Raw genomic sequence first — 26,591 nt, 5'->3', positions numbered from 1 at the left:
TAATTTTTAGTTCAGCCATCTTAGTTATATCTGCATTGACTAAATCCCTGGCCATCATTTCTTTCTGTTCTTTCTTTTAAGCTGAATTCCTCCATCTTGTCATTTTGGAGGAAGAAAAGACTAATGATAATAATAATAATAGAATGAAATAAAAATGTATGAAAATTTTAAAAATCAAATAAAGGAAGCTAGACCTAGGTGTATTTTTTCTGTTTGTTGAGAGAAGCTTGATAGAAAAAAAGAGAAAAGAGAAAAGCACAGAAAAAATTAAAAATAAACAAATAAAATAAAATAAAAATTTTCTCTTTCTATATCCAAGAAACAGAGAAATTTAAAAAAAACAACAAAAAAAGCATACATAAGCAGCAACAGCAAAATGAACAAAGAAATGAACTAATAAAAAAACCCAAATGAAGCTAGATCCAGTTTCCCCTAGAGCTGAAATTTGCAGCAGTCTATGGTCAGTAGGCTAAGCTCCTGGATGGGATTTGTGCTGATATTCTGAGGGGGGGGGGCCTGCTGCTCTGATTCTCAGGCCAACTTTCCCTAGTGGAAATGTGCCTGGAGGGCACAAGGTGTTGGGGTTTTGGTGTATTGGCTCCATTCTCAAAATGGGGGCACTGTTTATCTCACTGGGGTTGATCAGTGTTGTGAAAATGGCTATAACCTGCTCTCTAGACTCTGGAGTGGGAAGCTAACACCCTCACAGGCATGAAGTAAGTCACCCCTCCTGTGACCCCTGCTTCTATCAGCTCCCCTCCTTTTACCTTCCATGTCTGAGCTGTCTGCCTACAAGGTGGTGTCTCTCTCAAGAGTTTTATTTCAAGTGTGGCTGTGTTTCAAAACCTCACACTTCAGAGATCCCCGTGGCTTGGACCCACAGTGATCTGGAGAAGGGTTTCACCATACTGTCACTAGGTCCAGCTTGTCCCAGGAAACAGTTGCCACACCATGCAGTGACAATGGCTCAGAGTTTATGGTAAACCACAACACAGCCAACTCCAGGGTTTGCTGCACTCAACTGGAGTCTTTGTTTCTATACAGGTGAATGTGGAGGTTGGATGGCACACTATTGGTATTTTACCTATGGAGAGGCTGTATCACCTCTACCAAATGCACTCCAAGCAGTGGAACCATTTTTCCCTCTGACCCAGGGGATCCTCAGATAGCATTTCCTGCTCCTATGGCTCTGCTCTGCTTCCTTGCTGAAGCACCACTAAGGTCTGACCTCTAAAACTTCAGACTCTGTGCTCTGCTCTTTATACAAAAAACTGCCAGTGCTGAAGCCCTCTTTTTCCCCCCATTAATGGTTTTGGGAAACAGTTTTCTTGTGCAGTCCCCTGTGCATGTTTTCACTCTGTCTAGCTGCTTTCAGGGGGAGTACTTTGTTGCACAAACCTGATGTGCTGCTCTCTCTCTTCCTCTGTCTCTCCTCTCCACGAAAATGGCTCCCTACCCTTTGCAGCACTGCAGCTCTTCTCTTCCCCAATTCACCTCTATGTGAATTCACCCAATTCGCCACACACCTGCTGCACTCTGTCCCTCATATTATGCATATTTTTCTGTTAATACGCAGTTCAATTTCCTAGATTAAAAGTGATTTGATGTTGATCTAGCTGTGTTCAAGGTACAAGACAAGCCCAGGGTCCCCTTACTACTCTGCCATCTTAACTCTTCCTATGTGTGATTATTTATCTGAGTCTATTTCTATGGCAGAAATTTATCAGTGAGTGTGTGTGTGTGTGTGTGTGTGTCTATGTCTTAAACTCTTTCACTTAAATATTGTCATGTTCATACATGCTGCTTTCTCATTAAGGCTACACTTCATATCTGATTTAAAACATCTTAAGAAGTCATGGATTTAGAAGGATTGCTGCCAATGGGTGAAAAATTCCAGAAAGTTCTACTGATTTCAACAAGAATAGACTCTGTTCTCACTTTCACAACCCTTGATGGAATCTTAGTCTGAGACTTTCAGAGCTGCAATTTTGGCTCTGACTGCCAGGTGTATGGGCTCTGTTTTACATATGGTCTTCCCCCAGTGAAAAGGCATACTATTTAGAAAGAGAAGCAAAATGATAGTTCTGAATTGTATTTGTAGTATAGTTTCCAAATATATATATTTTTTTCTTTTTGAGTTTCCAAATATTTTTGAACAAGTGGCTGACATGTTACCTCTTCTTATATGATCTTATTCCCAGATAGAGTTTGATGTAGAGAGAAGGATGAGGCAACTCTTGGAATGCTTTGATTCTTACTGATCCTCAAGGGCAAGGATAAGTTTTAGACACACTGCCCTTTATACCTTTGCTCAGTCATGGGTCAAAGTGGGAGACTTTTGGACTTGTTTTGTGACTGTATTATCTCTAGAAGTGTGGATCCTGCCATTTAGTTTTCCCATTGTATTCTGTGCCTGAACCACACCCTTGAAGTGGCATAGAGTTGATTTCGTTTTTTTTTTTTTTTAATATACCATCTCTTCTACTAGTCTTGAAGCTCTGGTTACAGAAAGACAAGACACATAGATGCGCATAATGGAGAAAGTAGGACTTCAGTGCTTGAGTAGTGATCATGGCCAAGCCCATTTCCAGCTAAGTCAATTTCTAGCCATGCACAGATGCACTACATCACAATATCCACTGTTCATATTATGTCAGTGAACGATTACTTTACTAATGTTCTAACTCATCATTTTCACAGATAAGAAGCAGGGGAGTGATTTTCTGGAAATCATCTCACCATCTCAAAATTTTAGTACCTATGCCATAGCCAATAAAATCTAACCATGCCTTACTCATGAGTGCAGGTTTCTGATCAGATTCCCATTTCATCCAACTGAAATCAGTAATTTTCAGCAAAAGGTGATTTCTGTAAGATGGGCCTTCAAAGAGCCATTGTAAACCATCTCTTCTGCCAGAATAAAATTTTCACCCATTAATGTACCCACCCTATCATAAGATACCAGTGAGATCTCTACTTTCTGGGTAAATTCATCAATTCCTGAGAGCTGTTTTCTAAAAGATTGCAGCACAGAGAGACCTCAATTCAATGCCCAGGGACCTGGCTCTGTGTTTACAGGGGAGAAGGGTTAAGGACTCCTAAAGATGCTGCCCTTTGTTTCTGGAACAGATGCACTCAGTGGTCATAAGTCAGAGGTGCTCAAACTCTGCTTCCTTTCAGGCTGCTATGAGAATATGTGGGTGCTCATCTAGAAAATGAGCCCATTTGTCACCTCTATTTATTCATGACCACATATTAAGTAGCTGGTGTATGCCAGGTAAGAAGACAATGCTGGCAATAGCCCTGAAGCTCATCAAGCCCTACTATTGTCCCTCAACATTTAAAGGGCAATTGAAGTCCCACTACATGCTGTGTTTTTTGGGAAGATTTTCTCATTTAACCTTGGGAACATCTCCTTGATGAAGTATCAGGTATTAAGTGTCTCACTAAACAGATGACAAAGCTCAGGCTGACAGAGCTTAAGTCACCTCTGAAGATAAGTGACAGGATGTGAGTGAGACATTCCATCCATCACCCTTCCTAGAAAACACAGAACAGCCCCGGGGGAAGATGGCTGCTTGGGAGGACGCTGGGCTCACTGTGTCTTGCTGATCACTTAGATTCCATCCACATCTGCCTAAATAACCCAGAAAACCAACAGAAGACTAGCTGAACATACTCTTTGGAGCCAAGCATAGACAAGAGGCCCACAGAAGAGGTTAGGAAGGACGAAGAGGTGGTGCGCGCTACATGGACTGGTAGGAGGGAGCTGGAGCTGTGGAGGGGCAGTCCTCCTGGCAAGACAGAGCCCCCGAGTCTGGCTTGCAAAAGCAGAGGGGCCAGACTGCATGAGTTCTGACAGCCAGTGGGACTTAACATCTGGAATGTTAAAAGTCAACAGCTCTGCTCAGAGAGCGGAGGATGAGACAACAAGAGGGAGAGTTGTTGAGCCCCAGAGGACAGAACTCAGCTTGGCAGGGGAAAAAAGGCACTGGCCAGCACCATCTCCCTCTCCCATCCCCCAGCTGAAATCCCAAAGGGAAACATTTCTCATCACTGAACTTGCTTGCACCACGCAAACACCCAGTGCTGTGCTTCTGTGGATCCATCCCTCCAACGGATCTGCCTGCCTCCCTCCCAATATTGTGTGGCCCCTCTTGCAGGGGACCACCGATGGCAAAGTTAGCAAAGCCTGCCTCTTCCACCCCTGTGCACCCTGCGGATCCACCCTGGCTAATATGCCAGACCCCATTGAAGCAGCACCACAAGCCTGGCAGTGCAAGGTCTGGCAGTGCAAGTAGCCCAGACAGGGGCCACAACACTCTACAGTGAATCTTGCCCCTGGGAGAGGGGAAGATAAGGTACACACCAGTCTGATTATGGCCCCAGCAATGGGCTGGGGACACATATCAGGTCTGCCTGCAGCCTGGCCCACCAACACAAGTTACTTCAGACAGCACAGGGGAATGCCCTGCAGTTCCACATCACCCCAGGGACTATCTAAAATGATGAAATGGAAGAATTCTCAAAAGAAACTCCAGGAAGTAGAGACAGCTAACAAATTTATCAAAAATGATTTAAGCAATATTGTGGAACAAAAATTTAGGATAATAGTCATAAAATTAATCGCTGCGCTTGAAAAAGTATAGAGGACAGCAGAGAATATTGCTACAGAGATCAAGGGACTGAAAAATAGTCATGAGAAGTTAAAAAATGCTATAAATGAGGTGCAAAATAAAATGGAGGCGACCACAGCTCAGATTGAAGAGGCTGAGGAGAGAACAGGTGAATGAGAAGACAAAATTGTGGAAAAATATGAAGCTGAGAAAAAGAGAGATAAAAATCCAGGAGTTTGAGGGGAAAATTAGAGAACTAAGACATGCAATGAAACAGAACAATATCCGTATAATAGGAATTCGAGAAGAGGAAGAGGGAGAGAAAGGGATCGAAGATGTACTTGAAGAAATCATAGCTGAGAACTTCCTTGATCTGGGGAAGGAAAAAGGCATTGAAATCCAAGAGTCACAGAGAAGTCCCTTCAGATGTAACTTGAATCAATCTTCTGCATGACATAACATAGTGAAACTGGCAAAATACAAAGATGAAGAGAAAATTCTGAAAACAGCTAGGGATAAACACGCTCTAACTTATAAAGGGGAACCCATAAGACTAGTGGCAGACCTATCTACTGAAACATGGCAGGCCAAAAAGGAATGGCAGGAAATCTTCAATGTGATGAACAGAAAAAATATGCAGCCGAGAATCCTTTATCCAGCAAGTCTGCCATTCAGAATAGAAGGAGAGATAAAGGTCTTCCCAAACAAACAAAAACTGAAGGAATTTGTCACCACTAAACAAGCTCTACAAGAGATTCTAAGGGGGATCCTGTGAGAGAAATGTTGCAAGGATCACAAAGTTCCAGACACATCACTACAAGCATGAAACCTACAGACATCACAATGTCTCTAAACCCATATCTTTCAATAAAAACACTGAATGTAAATGAACTAAATACACAAACCAAAAGACATAGGGTATCAAAATAGATAAAAAACAAGGCCCATCTATTTGCTGTCTACAACAGACTCATTTTTGACCTGAGGACACATTCAGATTAAAAGTTAGGGGATGGAGAACTATCTATCATGCTAATATAACTCAAAAGAAAGCTAGAGTAGCCATATTTATATCAGACAAACTAGACTTTAAATTAAAGGTTATAATGAGAGATGAAGAAAGGCATTATATAATAATTACAGGGTCTATCCATCAGGAAGAGCTAACAATTATAAATGTCTATGCGCCAGATATGGGATCCCCCAAAATATATAAAACAATTAATCACAAGCATAAGCAACCTTATTGATAAGAATGTGATAATTGCACAGCACTTTAATACTCCACTTACAACAAAGGATAGATCATCTAGACTACAGGGTCAATAAAGAAACAAGGGCCCTGAATGATACATTAGATCAGATGGACTTGACAGATATATTTAGAACTCTGCATCCCAAAGCAACAGAATATACTTTCTTCTCGAGTGCACATGGAACATTCTCCAAGATAGATCACATACTGGGTCACAAAACAGCCCTTCATAAGTATACAAGAATTGAAATCATACCATGCACACTTTCAGACCACAATGCCATGAAGCTTGAAATCAACCACAGGAAAAAATCTGGAAAACCTCCAAAAGCATGGAGGTTAAAGAACACGCTACTAAAGAATGAATGGATCAACCAGGCAATTAGAAAAGAAATTTAAATATATATGGAAACAAATTAAAATGAAAGACAACAATCCAAAAGCTTTGGGATGCAGTGAAGGCAGTCCTAAGAGGAAAATACATTGCAATCCAGGCCTATCTCAAGAAACAAGAAAAATCCCAAATACAAAATCTAACAGCACACCTAAAGGAAATAGAAGTGGAACAGCAAAGACACACCAAACCCAGCAGAAGAAGAGAAATAATAAAGATCCGAGCAGAAATAAACAATATAGAATCTAAAAAAAACTGTAGAGCAGATCAACGAAACCAAGAGTTGGTTTTTTGAAAAAATAAACAAAACTGATAAACCTCTAGCCAGGCTTGTCAAAAAGAAAATGGCGATGACCCAAATAGATAAAATCATGAATGAAAACGGAATTGTGACAACCAATCCCTCAGAAATACAAGCAATTATCAGGGAATACTACGAAAAATTATATGCCAACAAACTGGACAACCTGGAAGAAATGGTCAAATTCTTAAACAACCATACACTTCCAAAACTCAAACAGGAAGAAATAGAAAACTTTAACAGGCCCATACCAGCGAAGAAATTGAATCAGTTATCAAAATTCTCCCAACAAATAAGAGTCCAGGGCCAGATGGCTTCCCTGGGGAATTCTACCAGACTTTTAAAGCAGAGATAATGCCTATCCTTCTCAAGCTGTTCCAAGAAAGAGAAAGGGAAGGAAAACTTCCAGACTCATTCTATGAAGCCAGCTTTTCTTTGATTACCAAACCAGACAGAGACCCAGCAAAAGAAGAGAACTACAGGCCAATATCCCTGATGAATATGGATGCAAAAATTCTCAACAAGATATTAGCAAATCGATTTCAACAGCATATAAAAATAATTATTCACCATGATCAAGTGGGACTCATTCCTGGGCCGCATGGCTGGTTCATAATTCGCAAAACAATCAATGTGATACATCACATCAATAAAATAAAAGAGAAGAACCATATGATTCTGTCAATCGATGCAGAAAAAAACATTTGACAAAATTCAGCATCCTTTCTTAATAAAAACCCTTGAGAAAGTCGGGATGGAAGGAACATACTTAAATATCATAAAAGACATTCACGAAAAGCCCACAGCTAATATTATCCTCAATGGGGAAAAACTAAGGGCTTTATCCCTGAGATCAGGAACACGACAGGGATGTCCACTCTCACCTCTGTTGTTCAACATAGTGTTGGAAGTTCTAGCATCAGCAATCAGACAACAAAAGGAAATCAAAGGCATGAAAATTGGCAAAGATGAACTTTAGCTTTCACTTTTTGCAGATGACATGATCTTATACATGGAAAGCCCAATAGACTCCACCAAAAGTGCTAGAACTGACACATGAATTCAGCAAAGTCGCAGGATACAAAATCAATGTAGAGAAATCAGTTGCATTCTTATACACTAATAATGAAGCAACAGAAAGACAAATAAAGAAACTGATCTCATTCACAATTGCACCAAGAAGCATAAAATACCTAGGAATAAACCTAGCCAAAGATGTCAAAGGCCTGTATGCTGAAAACTATAGAAAGCTTATGAAGGAAATTGAAGAAGATACCGAGAAATGGAAAAAACACTTCATGCTCATGGATTGGAAGAATATATATTGTTAAAATGTCAATACTACGCAAAGCTATCTACACATTCAATGCAATCCCAATCAAAATTGCACCAGCATTCTTCTCGAAGCTAGAACAAGCAATCCTAAAATTTGTATGGAACCATAAAAGACCCCGAATAGCCAAAGTAATTTTGAAGAAGAAGACCAAAGCAGGAGGCATCACAATCCCAGACTTTACCCTCTACTACAAAGTGGTAATCATCAATACAGCATGGTATTGGCACAAAAACAGACACATAGACCAATGGAATAGAATAGAATCCCCAGAACTAGACCCACAAAATTATGGCCAACTCATCTTTGACAAAGCAGGAAAGAATATCCAATGGAAAAAAGACAGTCTTTTTAACAAATGGTGCTGGGAGAACTGGACAGCAACATGCAGAAGGATGAAACTAGACCACTTTCTTACACCATTCACAAAAATAAACTCGAAATGTATAAAGTACCTGAATGTGAGACAGGAAACCCTCAAAACCTTAGAGGAGAAAGTAGGAAAAAAGCTCTCTGACCTCAGCCGCAGCAATTTCTCACTTCACCCATCCCCAAAGGCAAGGGAATTAAAAGCAAAAAATGAACTATTTGGACCTCATGAAAACAAAAAGCTTCTGCACTGCAAAGGAAACAATCAACAAAACTAGAAGGCAAGCGACTGAATGGGAAAAGATATTTGCAAATGACATATCAAAGGGCTAGTATACAAAATCCATAAAAAACTCACCGAACTCCACACCCAGAAAACAAATAATCTAGTGAAGAAATGGGCAGAAAACATGAATAGACATTTCTCAAAGAAGACATCCAGATGGCCAATAGTCACATGAAAAGATGCTCAACGTTGCTCCTCCTCAGGGAAATACAAGTCAAAACCACACTCAGAAAGCACCTCACGCCAGTCAGAGTGGCTAAAATGAACAAATCAGGAGGCTATAGATGCTGGAGAGGATGTGGAGAAACGGGAATTCTCTTGCGTTATTGGTGGGAATGCAAACTGGTACAGTTGCTCTGGAAAACAGTGTGGAGGTTCCTCAAAAAATTGAAACTAGGTCTTCCCTATGACCCAGCAATAGCACTGCTAGGAATTTACCCAAGGGATACAGGAGTCCTGATGCATAGGGGCACTTGTACCCCAAAGTGTACAGCAACACTTGCAACAATAGCCAAATTATGGAAAGAGCCTAAATGTCCATCAACTGACGAATGGATAAAGAAATTGTGGTTTATATACACAATGGAATACTACATGTCAATGAGAAAGAATGAAATATGGCCTTTTGTAGAAATGTGGATGGAACTGGAGAGTGTTATGCTAAGTGAAATAAGTCATACAGAGAAAGACAGATACCATGTTTTCCCTCTTATGTGGATCCTGAGAAACTTAACAGGAGACCATGGGGGAGGGGAAGGAAAAAAAAAGAGGTTAGAGAGGGAGGGAGCCAAAACATAAGAGACTTTTAGAGACTGAGAACAAACTGAGGGTTGAGGGGGTTGGGAGAGAGGGGAGGATGGGTGATAGGTATTGAGGAGGGCACCTGTTGGGATGAGCACTGGGTGTTGTATGGAAAACAATTTGACAATAAATTTCATATTTAATAACAAAAAAAACCTGAAAACACAGAACAGCCTCCCTTTTCGAAGATGAGCTTTCGGGTCTGGAGAAATGGTTAAATCACACTCCCTTGCCATTGTAGCTCCATGGTACTCACTCAGAGAGCCCTCTGGGTGATAGAAATAACAGAAGAGGTACTCACTCACGGAGCCCTCTGGGTGATGGAGATAACAGAAGAGATGAAATCCCACCCCACGTGCCCACAACCTGGTTGTCAGGCCACATTTTTTGGCTGATCTCTGAAGGGATGAATGGGGTTCAGGCAGAAGATCAGGTATTGTTCTTAGGACAGGTGATATAGGGGAAAAGAAAGTGGTATGTATGGGGATACTTTGAGCAAGATGTACTTTATATTTTATTTGTTCAAATCATAATAGCTTTTCAAGTTACCCATTATTATAACCATTATTCTGACCAGGTTACTGACTTTAGGGGAGTTTAAGCAAATCAGCATAATACCTTTGTTGCCTCCCATCACCATGTAATTCTAGAATTATTGTAAAGCTTTTCCCATTTTATCTTTATTCCTTCTCAACTCTGAATGCTCTAATCTCCCTGTGGATTGTCATTACATGCTTCTGGGATATTATTCAACTTAAAAAAATATGATATATATAGATTTTCAGTCACAATATTATTAAAAATTAAAAATGCAAATGGGAAATACTAAATGGGAAAAACCCACTAAGAATTTCATGGAAATCAGAAAGAAAACACTTGAAAACTCATCCTGTATAATGGGTTAATTTCCATGATTTGCAAAGCACAGTTACTAACAAATAGGTTGGCAACTAATTTAAACAACTAATTCATATAAAATATACATGAATATGGGGCACCTGGGTTGTTCAGTCGCTCAAGCATATGACTCTTGATTTCAGCTCAGGTCCCGATTTAATGTGTCATAGAATTGAGCCCCACATTGGGCTCTGCACTGACAGTGCAGAGCCTGCTTGGGATTCTCTCTCTCCCTCTCTCTCTTCCCTGTCCCTGTTTCCTCTCTCTCTCTCTCTCTCTCTCTCTCTCTCTCTCTCAACTCTCTCTTTCTAAATAAATAAATAAATAAACCTTTAAAAATATATATGTGAATAATTAACATGTTAAAATATGCCTATGCCTAAACCACAAGAAATAAAAAAGATGCAAATATAAATTATGAGTAGTCATATTAAGTAGAAAAAACAAGAAGCAAAAGGAAATGTGTAATGTGATTCCTTTTGTGGAAAAGACCCTGTGTGTGTGAAGGTGTCTATGTTCTTGTACCCCTCACCTACAGGGAGATATCTTGAAAGGAGGAACCATTTTATGGCAACAGACCCCTTTGTGTCAGGGGGTAGGAAACCAGTGAGAGAGGTGAGAGAGACAGGATAATTCCAATTAATAAATATACTTTGTATACTGTTTGGAATGTTGTATTCAGGAAGAAAGCATTTTCATAAAAATTTGAACACAGAAAATACTAGTGAACAAATTGGCAAAGTTAATATGAACATGTATCCATTACTTTGGAAAAGCATTCATTGTATGCAATTTTATAGGAAAACAAAATAGATTTAAAAATGGAATCGACAGCACATCTGTGTGTGTGTGTGTGTGTGTGTGTGTGTGTGTGTGTCCTGTAGTTCTATCACCTCAAACACACTCTCATAAATGCAGCTTTCTCTTCAGAAAATACCGGCTGATAACCACCAAGCTAAGATCACAACCTCCATCCTTCCTTTCCTCTTGAGGCAGTACCCTGATCTGAGCCTCCTAGAGTTGCAATCCGGGGTACCGCCACCAGGTGGCATCACCCCTGTTTTGTTTTGTTTTGTTTTGTTTCCTAAGGGAAAGGACTACTGTACCTTTTGCAAAGAATAACACATGTTATGAAACAATTTATTTATTATGGTACCAATTCTATTTGAAAAATTCATATGTATGTTAAAACGGTTCCATTTGCTATCCATCCCAAATCTAGATCGTATTCATTGATGTATCTCTTCCCTCATCAGTGTAGATTGACATGTCACCCTATAGATGATTCCTCCCAGAGAACAAGGCGTTCACCTTCCATTACCCCCACCTCTGTAAGGCTTCCCAGGCCTTCTCCCAACCCCTGTCCAGGACACAGGACACAGCTGCCCAGACCTTGCTTCAACACTGCATTCTTTCTCAGCCATCTCCTGCCTGACCTGTGCTGCCCCTTCCCCCTTTTTCTGACTGCTAAAGCAAGCTACTGCCACTTGGTGTTTCGTTGTCTACAGGCCTTGAATATATGGCTTTACAATCTCTTACACCTATCGGTTTTTTCAGATAGAGCTAGAATCATTCTGTACATTGGTTCAAAGGCTAGGTTTTAAGGGAAGTTATTGTGGGTTTTTGATCCTTGAATGAATTTTGTAGAGACGTTTGATGACGAAGGTTCATTGATGCCACCTCATGACAGAAGCCTGAACTGCAGTTTAAATCTCAAGGAACTGGAACTTGGGAGGGAGGAGCTGTGGCCAAAATTCAGCAAATAGTTTTTTGGAAGTCTGGATGGAAAGGGGAACATTAGGAGTGAACAGGGATAGTGATTACCTCCATAGAGAAAGTGCAATATCTTACTATGCTGAAAAGAAAGCAATATGTGAGGACCAAAAGATCATTTTTATTTTTATCCTTGAGACCTATGGATAAATAGCTAGAGACTAATATAAGCAAAAATGGATATGTGCCACTTACGATCTTTGTAAGCTGCACTTGCACCTATTATGATCATATTTTCGTGTAGACACAGTCTTAAAGTACATTTCTAGGATAGCTTTAAAAAAAATAATGTTTCATTTAGAGAGAGAGAGAGAACGAGTGGGGGAGGGGCAGAGAGAGGGAGACCGAATCCAAAGCAGGCTCCAGGCTCCCAGTTGTCAGCACAGAGCCCTACGTATGGCTCAACCCCAAAAACTGTGAGATCATGACCCGAGCTGCAGTCGGTAACTTAACTGACTGAGCCACCCAGGAGCCACTCCATGATAGCTTTTTAAATTACAACAAAACCTCAGGGTTTTTTCACCACATACAAGAATTTATTAAATACCCCTTTATATATGCCATTTTATAAAATGAACCCTTTGTACTTAGTATGAAATACATGGTAAGAGTGAGAGAAAGGAGACAGGCAAGATAATCAGAACTGATCATGCAGTTGAATACATTCAGACTATATTTTCAATATGAACTTTCCTAACAACATACCTTTATATATACATATATATGTATATATGTATATATGTATATATATATATATATGTATATATGTATATATGTATATATATATATATATATGCCATTGAAATATAATTGACAAGGAATGGATAAATATGTGATAGATAGGTAGATAGATAGATAGATACATAGATAACTCAGCCATAAAAAATAATGAGATCTTGCCATTTGTAGCAATATGGATGGACCTCCAGGGTATTATGCTAAGTGAAATGTCAAAGACAAATACCATATAATTTCACTTTTATGTGAAATCTAAGTAACAAAGCAAATTAACAACAACAACAAAACCAAAACAGACTTTTAAATACGGAGAACAAACTCATGGTTGACAGAGGGTAGGTGGATGGTGGGGAGATGGGTGAAGTAGATAAAGGGAACTAAGAGGTACAAACTTATAGTTATAAAATAAATAGGGAATATAGTCAACAATATTGTAATAACATTGTATGGTGATTGTATGGTGACTACACACTGTGCTGAGAATTGAGTAATGTATAGAATTGTCAAATCAATATATTGTATATCAGTTTCTTTTTTTTTTTATATGGATGCAGTGGTTCATGATTATGGATGCTGCCAAATTTATTTCACCAGTACCATAGTGATGAAAATTTAGTGCCATTACCATATTTTCTATTATAGACAATGATACATGTTTCCTCTCTGTGTCTTCACGTGGTAGAAGGGGCAAGGGAGTTCTCTAGGGTCCCTTTTATAAGGGTCCTAATCCCATCCATGAGTCCTGTACCTGCATGAACATAATCACCTCACAAAAGCTCCACATCTTAATATCATTACATTGGGTTTTCAAAATGTGAATTTAGGGGGGTGGTACACAGACATTAAGCCAATAGCTGAAGAATTAATATATTACCTTTGTTTTGCCAACATAATTATCCAAATTGCTCAAAGTCAAAGAACTTGCAGATAGGAAGGAAGCCACAAGGTGAGCTTGGCATATTTTGTCGTGTTGTGTATATATATATATATATATATATATATATATATATATATATATATAATTTTCACTAAGAAAACTTCATGCTTCATGCTTTGGTTAGGGGAAGATTCAAATATTTGTTCTATAAAGACTAAAAGAACAATACTTTAATTGCACAAACTAGTAATTTTACATGAAGGAAATCTAATAGGCAATCCAGGGATGTTCCATTGGCTCCATAAAGTGGTTGGTGATCTGGGCTTCCTGCACTCACTTTTGAGAGATAATTTTTATGACATTTCTAAATGTCTTAAGACAGCTTTTATTTAGACATATCTTTTCAAGGATGTTTTCAGAGCAAACAGCCTTGAATGATGAAATGGTGTCTCTTTCCAGATCAGAGGACAGATTTGATTCCTGGACAAGGTAATAAAGATGCTTCTCTGCTGGGCAAAAATTGGTCATATTTGCTAGCAGTTTTGTATAAACCTGGGGTCTTGTTAAGCTCAGTATTTCTTGGCTGTGACACAGATCTATTGTACATGCAGTGTCCATCTGGCTGCTCTGCATCATCCCCATGCGAGTTAGAGAACAAGAGAAAACAGTGCAAACATGAAGCTCATGTTACCTGCTGTGCCAGAAGTAATACACTGTCGGAATTCATCTAGACAGTTGTCTTTTCTCTTTACCTAATTTATGAAAGTGTGTCCAGCCAGTGTATCAAATGCAGTATTCTCTGTTATGTATGAATTGCTTCATCATTTGAAACTGACTATATTGTCACACGTGGTATATGGTCCTCATTCTCATGGTTGAAGTGATATCATGCAGCTATAAAGATGGAGAAAAGGGATAAGAAGAGGCAATGGCATGTGCCAGCAAGGGACTGTCTTGGAGCTGCTTAGAAATAACAATTCTGGTTACATCCAGTAACCCTTACACACCAAGCTCTTAAATGTAGTTATCTCTGGGAAGTGAGGATCTATATTTTATATTCTCTGCATAAGTTTAAAAGCTTACAGCATACATGTAGAGTATTACCTTCATAGTCTTCAAAAACATTGGAGTTATACATTTCAAAATAAATAATAATAAATTAATTAAATTTATTTAAATTTATTTATTTATAATATATTATATAAATATATTTATATATTTTTATATATATATTTTACATATATATATTATATATATATATTACATAAATATAAATATAAATATAAATATTTATTAAATTTAAATATATAAATTAATAAAACCTGAGGGAAGATAAATGACATCATTGTAAAGATGGCTTTCCAAAGCTCTTTTCAAATATGCACGTGTCCCTAAATGTCTACTAGTCTTCAGTGTGTGGTAACATGATTAGAAATGGTAATTCTATATTCATCTCAAGTTTTTTACTCCTAAAGTAGAATTACCTAAGGAAAAACTAAAGAAGGCAAAAGTGAGAAGCCAACAATCACCTCTATCCTGGCTTTGGAGGTTAATATTGGGTGGAGAGGGAGGGAGGTAGAAAAGTACTTCCATTGGAGGAGAAGCTGTAGGAATTGATAAGGACCCAGAAACTGGAGTCAAGTTTCCCATGCCATTATCTGTTTCTTCCTCTCCTCTTCCTCCAGTAAGAACGTTCTCATTTCTGTTCTCACTGTTAGTGTCTTAATTTGCTCCAAGAAACAAAGATCACTTCTGCTGGCAATTCTTAAATCTCCATGATAAATAAACACAAATACAAACAAACAAAAATAGGTTTCTTCTCAATCCCTGGGGTGGAATAATCCCATGATGGAGTTTACTGGTTCACTTGTGTCACATACTTACTCTTTCAAGGAATCTCCATGGCAGGCATTAGGAAGGGTCAAGTGTTTTATTGTCCGAGCCTCTGGACAGTGCCCTGTGCACTGCTCTGATTGGTCCACTGTGTTTTCTCCCCATACTATAAGTGAGGAAACACTTGTCAGTCAGGAATAGCATATTGAAAAAAAAGGAAACATAACAGGAGAGAAAATAAAATAACAGAATACAATGTAGTAAATTAGAAAACTAATCTCATTATTTATCACTCAAAGTTCACTCTGCTTCAGTATTTTGTTTAGCTGTTTTGTGCACTATGCATTTCTCTGTGTTGCCTAGGTCTGTTTAAAAATACATTCCTTGACTCCTTCTCTCCCTCTCTCTTTACCCCTCCATTGTTCTCTCTCTCTGTCTCTCAAAATAAATAAACTTTAGGGGTGCCGGTGTGGCTCAGTCCATTAAGCGCCTGACTCTCAGTTTTGGCTCAGGTCATGACCTCGAGATTCCTCAGATAGAGTCCCCGGATGGGACTCTGGTGCTGACAGTGGGAGCTAAGATCCTCTTTCCTGGGGCACCTGGGTGGCTCAGTTGGTTAAGCATCTCACTTTGGCTCAGGACATGATCTCACAGTTAGTGAGTTTGAGTCCTGTGTGGGAATCTGTGCTGACAGACAACTCAGAGCTTGGAGCCTACTTTGGATTGTGTCTCCCTCTCTCTGCCCCTGCCCCACCCTCCCACCCTCTCAAAAATAAATAACATTACAAAATAAACAAAAAATAAACATACCAAAAGAAAGATCCTCTTTCCTTTTCTCTCTGCCCCTCTGTGGTTTGTGCACACACATGCTCTCACTCTCTCTCTCAAAATAAATAAACATGTAAAAAAAAGTGGGGCAGAGGTTCGCTGAGGTGGCTCAGTTAAGCATCTGACTCCTGATTTTGGCTCAGGTCACGATCTCATGGTTCATGTGTTACAGTCTTGAATCAGGCTCTGCACAGCACGGAGCCTGCTTTGAATTCTCTGTATCCCTCTCTTTCTACCCCTCCCTCATTTTCTCTCTCTCTCTCTCTCTCTCTCTCAAAATAAAGAAATAAACAAAACACACACACACACACACACACACACACATATATATATATATATATATATATATATATATATATATTTCTTAATGCTAGTAGTGGTAAATAAAAACTAAAAAAAAATCTGAAACTGAAATCTACAAAACTTAGGTGCTTTAGTGGGGGTCTTTTCAAAGTACTGTTGTTGGAGGTCATCTTCAGTGACTTTGCTAATAGCTTTGTGCTCTTTCATTGGTTGATGCCAGTAAGAGGACTATCAAATCATAGTTGAGCTGGTGTTGTCTCATTTACACCATCACTATGTTATTTTTAACCCAATCAGATTTTTGGTTAACCCAAGGCCTCTTTTGAATATTGTCTCAGCATTCCAGAGCCCATCCTCTTTTCTTTCGAAGGCAATCTCAGGTCTGGTTTATCATGCCATAGGACTTCATAAAGCACAAGACTAGGCCAAATCCAAAATAAGAATGGTAAAAGAAAAAATATGTAGAGGGAAGAGCTCTGGTAACTTCATCTACAGTTTGAAAGAGTGGTCTTCCAAAATAGTAATATTTTCCATGACCATGTGCTTGGAGAACTGCTTTGAGCATGTTGGCTCTGTGACCATTAATAGTAGATACTGCCTGTTTGCAGGAAAAATCAGGCAGCAACCTCTTTGACCTCAGCCACAGCAACTTCTTACTAGATATGTTTCTGGAGGCAAGGAAAATAATAGCAAAAATGAACTGTTGGGACCTTATCTAGATAAAAAGATTCTGCACACCAAAGGAAACAATCAACAAAACTAAAAGCCAACCTAGGGAATGGGAAAAAATCTTTGCAGATAAGATATCTGATAAAGAGTTAGTATCCAAAATCTATAAAGAACTTATCAAACTCAACATCCCCAAAAACACAAATAATCCAGTGAAGAAATGGGCAGAAGACATGAATAGACACTTTCCCAAAGAAGACATCCAGATGGCTAACAGACACATGAAAAGATGTTCAACATCATTCATCAACAGGGAAATACAAATCAAAAATATAATGAGATAACACCTCACACCTGTCAGAATGGCTAAAATTAACAACTCAGGACACAACAGATATTGGCGAGGATGCAGAGAAAGGGGAACTCTTTTGCACAGTGGGTGGGAATGCATACCAGTGCAGACCCTGGAAAACAGTATGGATGTTCCTCAAAAAATAAAAAAAAGAGATACCTATGACCCAGAAATTACACTACTAGGTGTTTATCCAAAGGATACAAAAATGCTGATTCAAAAGGGCACATACACCCCCATGTTTATGGTAGTGCTATCAACAATAGCCAAATTATGGAAAGATTCCAAATGTCCATCAACTGATGAATGAATAAAGAAGACGTGGTATACATACATACACATACATACACACACACACACACACACACACACACACACACACACACACACTGGAATATTACCTGAAGATCAAAAAGAATGAAATCTTGTCATTTGCAACAACATGGATGGAACCAGAGGGTATTATACTAAACCAAATAAGTCAGTCAGAGAAAGACAAATATCATGTGATATCACTCATTTGTGAAATATAAGAAACACAACAGATGAACATAGGAGAAGGTAAAGAGAAATAAGATAGAGGGAGGGAGTCAAAGCATAAGAGATTCACGAATACAGAGAAAAAACTTAGGGTTGCTGGAAGGGAAGTAGGTGGGAACATGGGCTAAATTGGTGATGGGCATTAAGGAGGGCACCTTTTGGGATGAGCATTGGGTGTTATATGTAAGTGATGAGCCTCGGGGCTCTACTCCTGAAACCTATACTACACTGTATGATAGCTAACTTGAATTTAAGTAAATAAATGTAACACAAAATAGCAGATAATGAACAAATCCCCTCTTGGAAGGGCTGGACGTCTGTGATGCTGCTGTTGCCAGAGAACTGGCTCAAATCACCATTTACAATAGCACCTGGGCCTACATCATGCTCCTAGTAAACCTAGAGGTAGGATAAGGACCTACCTCTTAGAAACCAAAAGCTATCTTCAGAGCCATGAAAAGTGAGGTGTGGTAAATTAATGTGTTTTTGTTCATTTTTTTTTTAATTTTTTTTAATGTTTTTTATTTATTTTTGGGACAGAGAGAGACAGAGCATGAACGGGGGAGGGGCAGAGAGAGAGGGAGACACAGAATCGGAAACAGGCTCCAGGCTCCGAGCCATCAGCCCAGAGCCTGACGCGGGGCTCGAACTCACGGACCGCGAGATCGTGACCTGGCTGAAGTCGGACGCTTAACCGACTGCGCCACCCAGGTGCCCCTGTTTTTGTTCATTTTAAAATTCCTTCACTTCTTGGGATTGCCTTACTTGTAAATAATTCATTCATTTCCTAGTTTGTCATGTTTTTTTTTAAGTTTTTATTTAAAATCCATTTAGTTAACATACAGTGTAATATTAGTTTCAGGTGTAGAGTTTAGTTATACAACACTTACAACACCTAGTGCTCATCACAAGTGCCCTTCTTAATACACATCACCTATTTAACCCATTTCCCTGCTCACCTCCCCTCCAGTAACCCCCAGTTTGTTCTCTATAGTTGACTCTGTTTCCTGGTTTGCCTCTCTTTTTTTCCTCTATGTTCATCTTTTTTGTTTCTTAAATTCCACATATGAATGAAATCATATGGTATTTGTCTTTCTCTAACTTCTTTCTCTCACCATAATATACTCAAGCTCCATCTAGGTCGTTGCAAATGGCAAGATTTCATTCTTTTTTATGGCTAAGTATTATTCCAGTGTGTGTGTGTGTGTGTGTGTGTGTGTGTGTGTGTACACCTCTTCTTTATCCATTAATCAGTTCATGGACATTTGGGCTCTCTCCATAGTTTGGCTATTGTTGATAATGTTACTATAAACATCTGGGTGCATGTATCCCTTTGAATCAGTGTTTTTGTATCCTTTGGGGAAATACCTTATAGTATAATTGCTGGATTGTAGGGTAGTTTCATTTTTAACTTTTGGAGGAAACTCCACACTGTTTTCCAGACCAGCTGTTCCAGTTTGCATTCCCACCAACAGTGTAAGAGGGTTATTCTTTCTCTGCATCCTTGCCAACACCTGTTTCCTGTGTTGTTAAATGTAGCCATTCTGACTGGTGTGAGGTGATATCTCATTGCACTTTTCATTTGTATTTCCCTGTTGACGAGTGATGTTGAGCATTTTCTCACGTGTCTCTTACCTATCTGGATGTCTTCTTTGGAAAAGTATCTATTTATGTCTTCTGCCCATTTTTTTAACTTAATTATTCATTTTTTGGGTGTAGAGTTTTGTAAGCTGTTTACAGATTTTGGATACTAACCCTTCATCTGATATGTTATTTGCAAATATCTTCTCCCATTCCATAGGTTGTCTTTTACTTTTGTAGGTTGTTTCTTTCATTGTGCAGCTTGTTTTTAACAGAAAACTTCATATTCCTTGAATAGTGCATAATTTCTGTATCAATGCCTTAAATTGTCTTAGCTTTTTCTTGTTTTTGTTGTCGAAGTTTGTATATGATTACTTTGTATGTATATTTTACTACACTGACTTTCTTAAACTATTAATCAACCAGGATTTGTGTCAATAGTGTAGAATTGAGAAACACTTTGTATGTCTGCAGGCCTTTTTTTTCCTTTGGAGCTATGAAGATAATCTGCATTAAGTTCTAAAACCCACTTAACTTGTTCTGATTGATTATCGAAATTTCCTCTACTTGTGCCAAAAATTTCCTTTATTCTTACTTTACTTACTACACACACACACTCTTAATGCTCCGTGGAAAATTTTACATGAATTGGACTAAATTCACTAACTGATTTGGGTTAAATTTAACTTTTTTCAATTCTGAGTTTTTTCTCTCAAGAAACTGCCCATTTTTTTCAAACCTTTAATATCTCTTTTTAGTCTTTAATGTTTGTATGAATACACATTTTGCTCCACAACTTTCATCTGAATTGTGTGTAAGTTGAAGTTGAACTCCGTGAAGTAGTGCTTTATTGGCCTGCAACTGTTATATCTGCTTTTCCTTTTCCAGGATTTTCTAGGCATGCAGTTGATTCAGCTTGAGGAAGTTATTTTGTGTTATCATTTCTGTGGTTCCCTTTCTTGCCTGGATGTGTTGTCTAATTGAGTTAGAGAATCATTTAAAAACCTTCAGTTGTCTAAATGTATTTGATTAGCATAAAATATTGAATATTAGCAAATATATTTTTCACATATGCTGAGACGAACATGTTTTTCTGTTTGATTGATTAAATGTTGGGTTTTATTTCAATTCTTGGAAAGAATCATAATAATGTCATTGCTGAGTACCTCAACCATCAACAGAATCCAAAAAACATGTTGAAAACCAAATAAGTTTCCAAATAAGTGTTGCAGTTAATAGGATTTTTTTTCCTGTTTTGTGATTTACTGCCTGTGAATTGCCTAACAAACCAAAAACTAATTTTGTATACAGAATGCTTGTCATTTCTATTTCCTATGCTTACATCTTGATATTTGTAAGCATAATCTTAACTCACTGATGAACCAGGTTTAATTTCAATTATGTCTATCTTCTAGAAGCTTACCAAGATGGACTTTTTACTTCCTTAGGGGCTAGAGTCAAACATGGGCTTTACCTCCAAGCTTTACTTCATCAACTTCTGAAGAAGCCTTACCTGTGAAACTATAGCATTGTTATAAAATCTCCTGAAGATTACCATATAGATACAAATTGAGAATGGCCAAAAGGAAGGATGATTTTCATAGACAATCCTGTAAGTGTCCTCAACTTACCCATGTGGGTGTGTCGTTTGTGATATTCTTTTAAAAATAACCTCAGTGTCTTTAGGATTGAGTCTGCATTTTGTTTTTGTTTTGTTTTTTTTTTTTTATTTTTATTTTTTAATATATGAAATTTACTGTCAAATTGGTTTCCATACAACACCCAGTGCTCATCCCAAAAGGTGCCCTCCTCAATACCCATCACCCACCCTGCCCTCCCTCCCACCCCCCATCAACCCTCAGTTTGTTCTCAGTTTTTAACAGTCTCTTATGCTTTGGCTCTCTCCCACTCTAACCTCTTTTTTTTTTTTTCCCTTCCCCTCCCCCATGGGTTTCTGTTACGTTTCTCAGGATCCACATAAGAGTGAAACCATATGGTATCTGTCTTTCTCTGTATGGCTTATTTCACTTAGCATCAAACTCTCCAGTTCCATCCACGTTGCTACAAAAGGCCATATTTCATTCTTTCTCATTGCCACGTAGTATTCCATTGTGTATATAAACCACAATTTCTTTATCCATTCATCAGTTGATGGACATTTAGGCTCTTTCCATAATTTGGCGATTGTTGAGAGTGCTGCTATAAACATTGGGGTACAAGTGCCCCTATGCATCAGTACTCCTGTATCCCTTGGATAAATTCCTAGCAGTGCTATTGCTGGGTCATAGGGTAGGTCTATTTTTAATTTTCTGAGGAACCTCCACACTGCTTTCCAGAGCGGCTGCACCAATTTGCATTCCCACCAACAGTGCAAGAGGGTTCCCGTCTCTCCACATCCTCTCCAGCATCTATAGTCTCCTGATTTCTTCATTTTGGCCACTCTGACTGGCGTGAGGTGGTATCTGAGTGTGGTTTTGATTTGTATTTCCCTGATAAGGAGCGACGTTGAACATCTTTTCATGTGCCTGTTGGCCATCCGGATGTCTTCTTTAGAGAAGTGTCTATTCATGTTTTCTGCCCATTTCTTCACTGGGTTATTTGTTTTTCGGGTGTGGAGTTTGATGAGCTCTTTATAGATTTTGGATACTAGCCCTTTGTCCGATGTGTCATTTGCAAATATCTTTTCCCATTCCGTTGGTTGCCTTTTAGTTTTGTTGGTTGTTTCCTTTGCTGTGCAGAAGCTTTTTATCTTCATAAGGTCCCAGTAATTCACTTTTGCTTTTAATTCCCTTGCCTTTGGGGATGTGTCGAGTAAGAGATTGCTACGGCTGAGGTCAGAGAGGTCTTTTCCTGCTTTCTCCTCTAAGGTTTTGATGGTTTCCTGTCTCACATTCAGGTCCTTTATCCATTTTGAGTTTATTTTTGTGAATGGTGTGAGAAAGTGATCTAGTTTCAACCTTCTGCATGTTGCTGTCCAGTTCTCCCAGCACCATTTGTTAAAGAGACTGTCTTTTTTCCATTGGATGTTCTTTCCTGCTTTGTCAAAAATGAGTTGGCCATACGTTTGTGGGTCTAGTTCTGGGGTTTCTATTCTATTCCATTGGTCTATGTGTCTGTTTTTATGCCAATACCATGCTGTCTTGATGATGACAGCTTTGTAGTAGAGGCTAAAGTCTGGGATTGTGATGCCTCCTGCTTTGGTCTTCTTCTTCAAAATTACTTTGGCTATTCGGGGCCTTTTGTGGTTCCATATGAATTTTAGGATTGCTTGTTCTAGTTTCGAGAAGAATGCTGGTGCAATTTTGATTGGGATTGCATTGAATGTGTAGATAGCTTTGGGTAGTATTGACATTTTGACAATATTTATTCTTCCAATCCATGAGCAGGGAATGTCTTTCCATTTCTTTATATCTTCTTCAATTACCTGCATAAGCTTTCTATAGTTTTCAGCATACAGATCTTTTACATCTTTGGTTAGATTTATTCCTAGGTATTTTATGCTTCTTGGTGCAATTGTGAATGGGATCAGTTTCTTTATTTGTCTTTCTGTTGCTTCATTGTTAGTGTATAAGAATGCAACTGATTTCTGTACATTGATTTTGTATCCGGCAACTTTGCTGAATTCATGTATCAGTTCTAGCAGACTTTTGGTGGAGTCTATCGGATTTTCCATGTATAATATCATGTCATCTGCTAAAAGCGAAAGCTTGACTTCATCTTTGCCAATTTGGATGCCTTTGATTTCCTTTTGTTGTCTGATTGCTGATGCTAGAACTTCCAGCACTATATTAAACAGCAGCGGTGAGAGTGGGCATCCCTGTCGTGTTCCTGATCTCAGGGAAAAAGCTCTCAGTTTTTCCCCATTGAGGATGATGTTAGCTGTGGGCTTTTCATAAATGGCTTTTATGATCTTTAAGTATGTTCCTTCTATCCCGACTTTCTCAAGGGTTTTTATTAAGAAAGGGTGCTGGATTTTGTCAAAGGCCTTTTCTGCATCGATTGACAGGATCATATGGTTCTTCTCTTTTTTTTTGTTAATGTGATGTATCACGTTGATCGATTTGCGAATGTTGAACCAGCCCTGCATCCCAGGAATGAATCCCACTTGATCATGGTGAATAATTCTTTTTATATGCTGTTGAATTCGATTTGCTAGTATCTTATTGAGAATTTTTGCATCCATATTCATCAGGGATATTGGCCTGTAGTTCTCTTTTTTTACTGGGTCTCTGTCTGGTTTAGGAATCAAAGTAATACTGGCTTCCTAGAATGAGTCTGGAAGTTTTCCTTCCCTTTCTATTTCTTGGAATAGCTTGAGAAGGATAGGTATTATCTCTGCTTTAAACGTCTGGTAGAACTCCCCTGGGAAGCCATCTGGTCCTGGACTCTTATTTGTTGGGAGATTTTTGATAACCGATTCAATTTCTTCGCTGGTTATGGGTCTGTTCAAGCTTTCTATTTCCTCCTGATTGAGTTTTGGAAGAGTGTGGGTGTTTAGGAATTTGTCCATTTCTTCAAGGTTGTCCAATTTGTTGGCATATAATTTTTCATAGTATTCCCTGATAATTGTTTGTATCTCTGAGGGATTGGTTGTAATCATTCCATTTTCATTCATGATTTTATCTATTTGGGTCATCTCCCTTTTCTTTTTGAGAAGCCTGGCTAGAGGTTTGTCAATTTTGTTTATTTTTTCAAAAAACCAACTCTTGGTTTCGTTGATCTGCTCTACAGTTTTTTTAGATTCTATATTGTTTATTTCTGCTCTGATCTTTATTATTTCTCTTCGTCTGCTGGGTTTAGGCTGCCTTTGCTGTTCTGCTTCTATTTCCTTTAGGTGTGCTGTTAGATTTTGTATTTGGGATTTTTCTTGTTTCTTGAGATAGGCCTGGATTGCAATGTATTTCCCTCTCAGGACTGCCTTCGCTGCGTCCCAAAGCGTTTGGATTGTTGTATTTTCATTTTCGTTTGTTTCCATATATTTTTTAATTTCTTCTCTAATTGCCTGGTTGACCCACTCATTCGTTAGTAGGGTGTTCTTTAACCTCCATGCTTTTGGAGGTTTTCCAGACTTTTTCCTGTGGTTGATTTCAAGCTTCATAGCATTGTGGTCTGAAAGTATGCATGGTATAATTTCAATTCTTGTAAACTTATGAAGGGCTGTTTTGTGACCCAGTATATGATCTATCTTGGAGAATGTTCCATGTGCACTCGAGAAGAAAGTATATTCTGTTGCTTTGGGATGCAGAGTTCTAAATAGATCTGTCAAGTCCATCTGATCCAATGTATCATTCAGGGCCCTTGTTTCTTTATTGACTGTGTGTCTAGATGATCTATCCATTTCTGTAAGTGGGGTGTTAAAGTCCCCTGCAATGACCACATTCTTATCAATAAGGTTGCTTATGTTTATGAGTAACTGTTTTATATATCTGGGGGCTCCGGTATTTGGCGCATAGACATTTATAATTGTTAGCTCTTCCTGATGGATAGACCCTGTAATTATTATATAATGCCCTTCTTCATCTCTTGTTACAGCCTTTAATTTAAAGTCTAGTTTGTCTGATATAAGTATGGCTACTCCAGCTTTCTTTTGGCTTCCAGTAGCATGATAAATAGTTCTCCATCCCCTCACTCTCAATCTAAAGGTGTCCTCAGATCTCAAATGAGTCTCTTGTAGACAGCAAATAGATGGGTCTTGTTTTTTTATCCATTCTGATACCCTATGTCTTTTGGTTGGCGCATTTAATCCATTTACATTCAGTGTTATTATAGAAAGATACGGGTTTAGAGTCATTGTGATGTCTGTATGTTTTATGCTTGTAGTGATGTCTCTGGTACTTTGTCTCACAGGATCCCCCTTAGGATCTCTTGTAGGGCTGGTTTCGTGGTGACAAATTCCTTCAATTTTTGTTTGTTTGGGAAGACCTTTATCTCTCCTTCTATTCTAAATGACAGACTTGCTGGATAAAGGATTCTCGGCTGCATATTTTTTCTGTTTAGCACACTGAAGATATCGTGCCAAGCCTTTCTGGCCTGCCAAGTTTCAAAGGAGAGGTCAGTCACGAGTCTTATAGGTCTCCCTTTATATGTGAGGGCACGTTTATCCCTTGCTGCTTTCAGAATTTTCTCTTTATCCTTGTATTTTGCCAGTTTCACTATGATATGTCGTGCAGAAGATCGATTCAAGTTACGTCTGAAGGGAGTTCTCTGTGCCTCTTGGATTTCAATGCCTTTTTCCTTCCCCAGTTCAGGGAAGTTCTCAGCTATAATTTCTTCAAGTACCCCTTCAGCACCTTTCCCTCTCTCTTCCTCCTCTGGGATACCAATTATGCGTATATTATTTCTTTTTAGTGTATCACTTAGTTCTCTAATTTTCCCCTCATATTCCTGGATTTTTTTATCTCTCTTTCTTTCAGCTTCCTCTTTCTCCATAACTTTATCTTCTAGTTCACCTATTCTCTCCTCTGCCTCTTCAATCCGAGCCGTCGTGGTTTCCATTTTGTTTTGCATTTCGTTTAAAGCGTTTTTCAGCTCCTCGTGACTGTTCCTTAGTCCCTTGATCTCTGTAGCAAGAGATTCTCTGCTGTCCTGTATACTGTTTTCAAGCCCAGCGATTAATTTTATGACTATTATTCTAAATTCACTTTCTGTTATATTATTTAAATCCTTTTTGATCAGTTCATTAGCTGTTGTTATTTCCTGGAGATTCTTCTGAGGGGAATTCTTCCGTTTGGTCATTTTGGACAGTCCCTGGAGCGGTGAGGACCCGCAGGGCACTTCCCCCGTGCTGTGGTGTATAACTGGAGTTGGTGGGCGGGGCCGCAGTCCGACCTGATGTCTGCCCCCAG

Source organism: Neofelis nebulosa, chromosome X, assembly GCF_028018385.1.
Source record: "Neofelis nebulosa isolate mNeoNeb1 chromosome X, mNeoNeb1.pri, whole genome shotgun sequence".
NCBI lineage: Eukaryota > Metazoa > Chordata > Mammalia > Carnivora > Felidae > Neofelis > Neofelis nebulosa.
The sequence above is the reverse complement of the archived record's forward strand: the minus strand, read 5'-3'. Positions refer to the sequence as shown.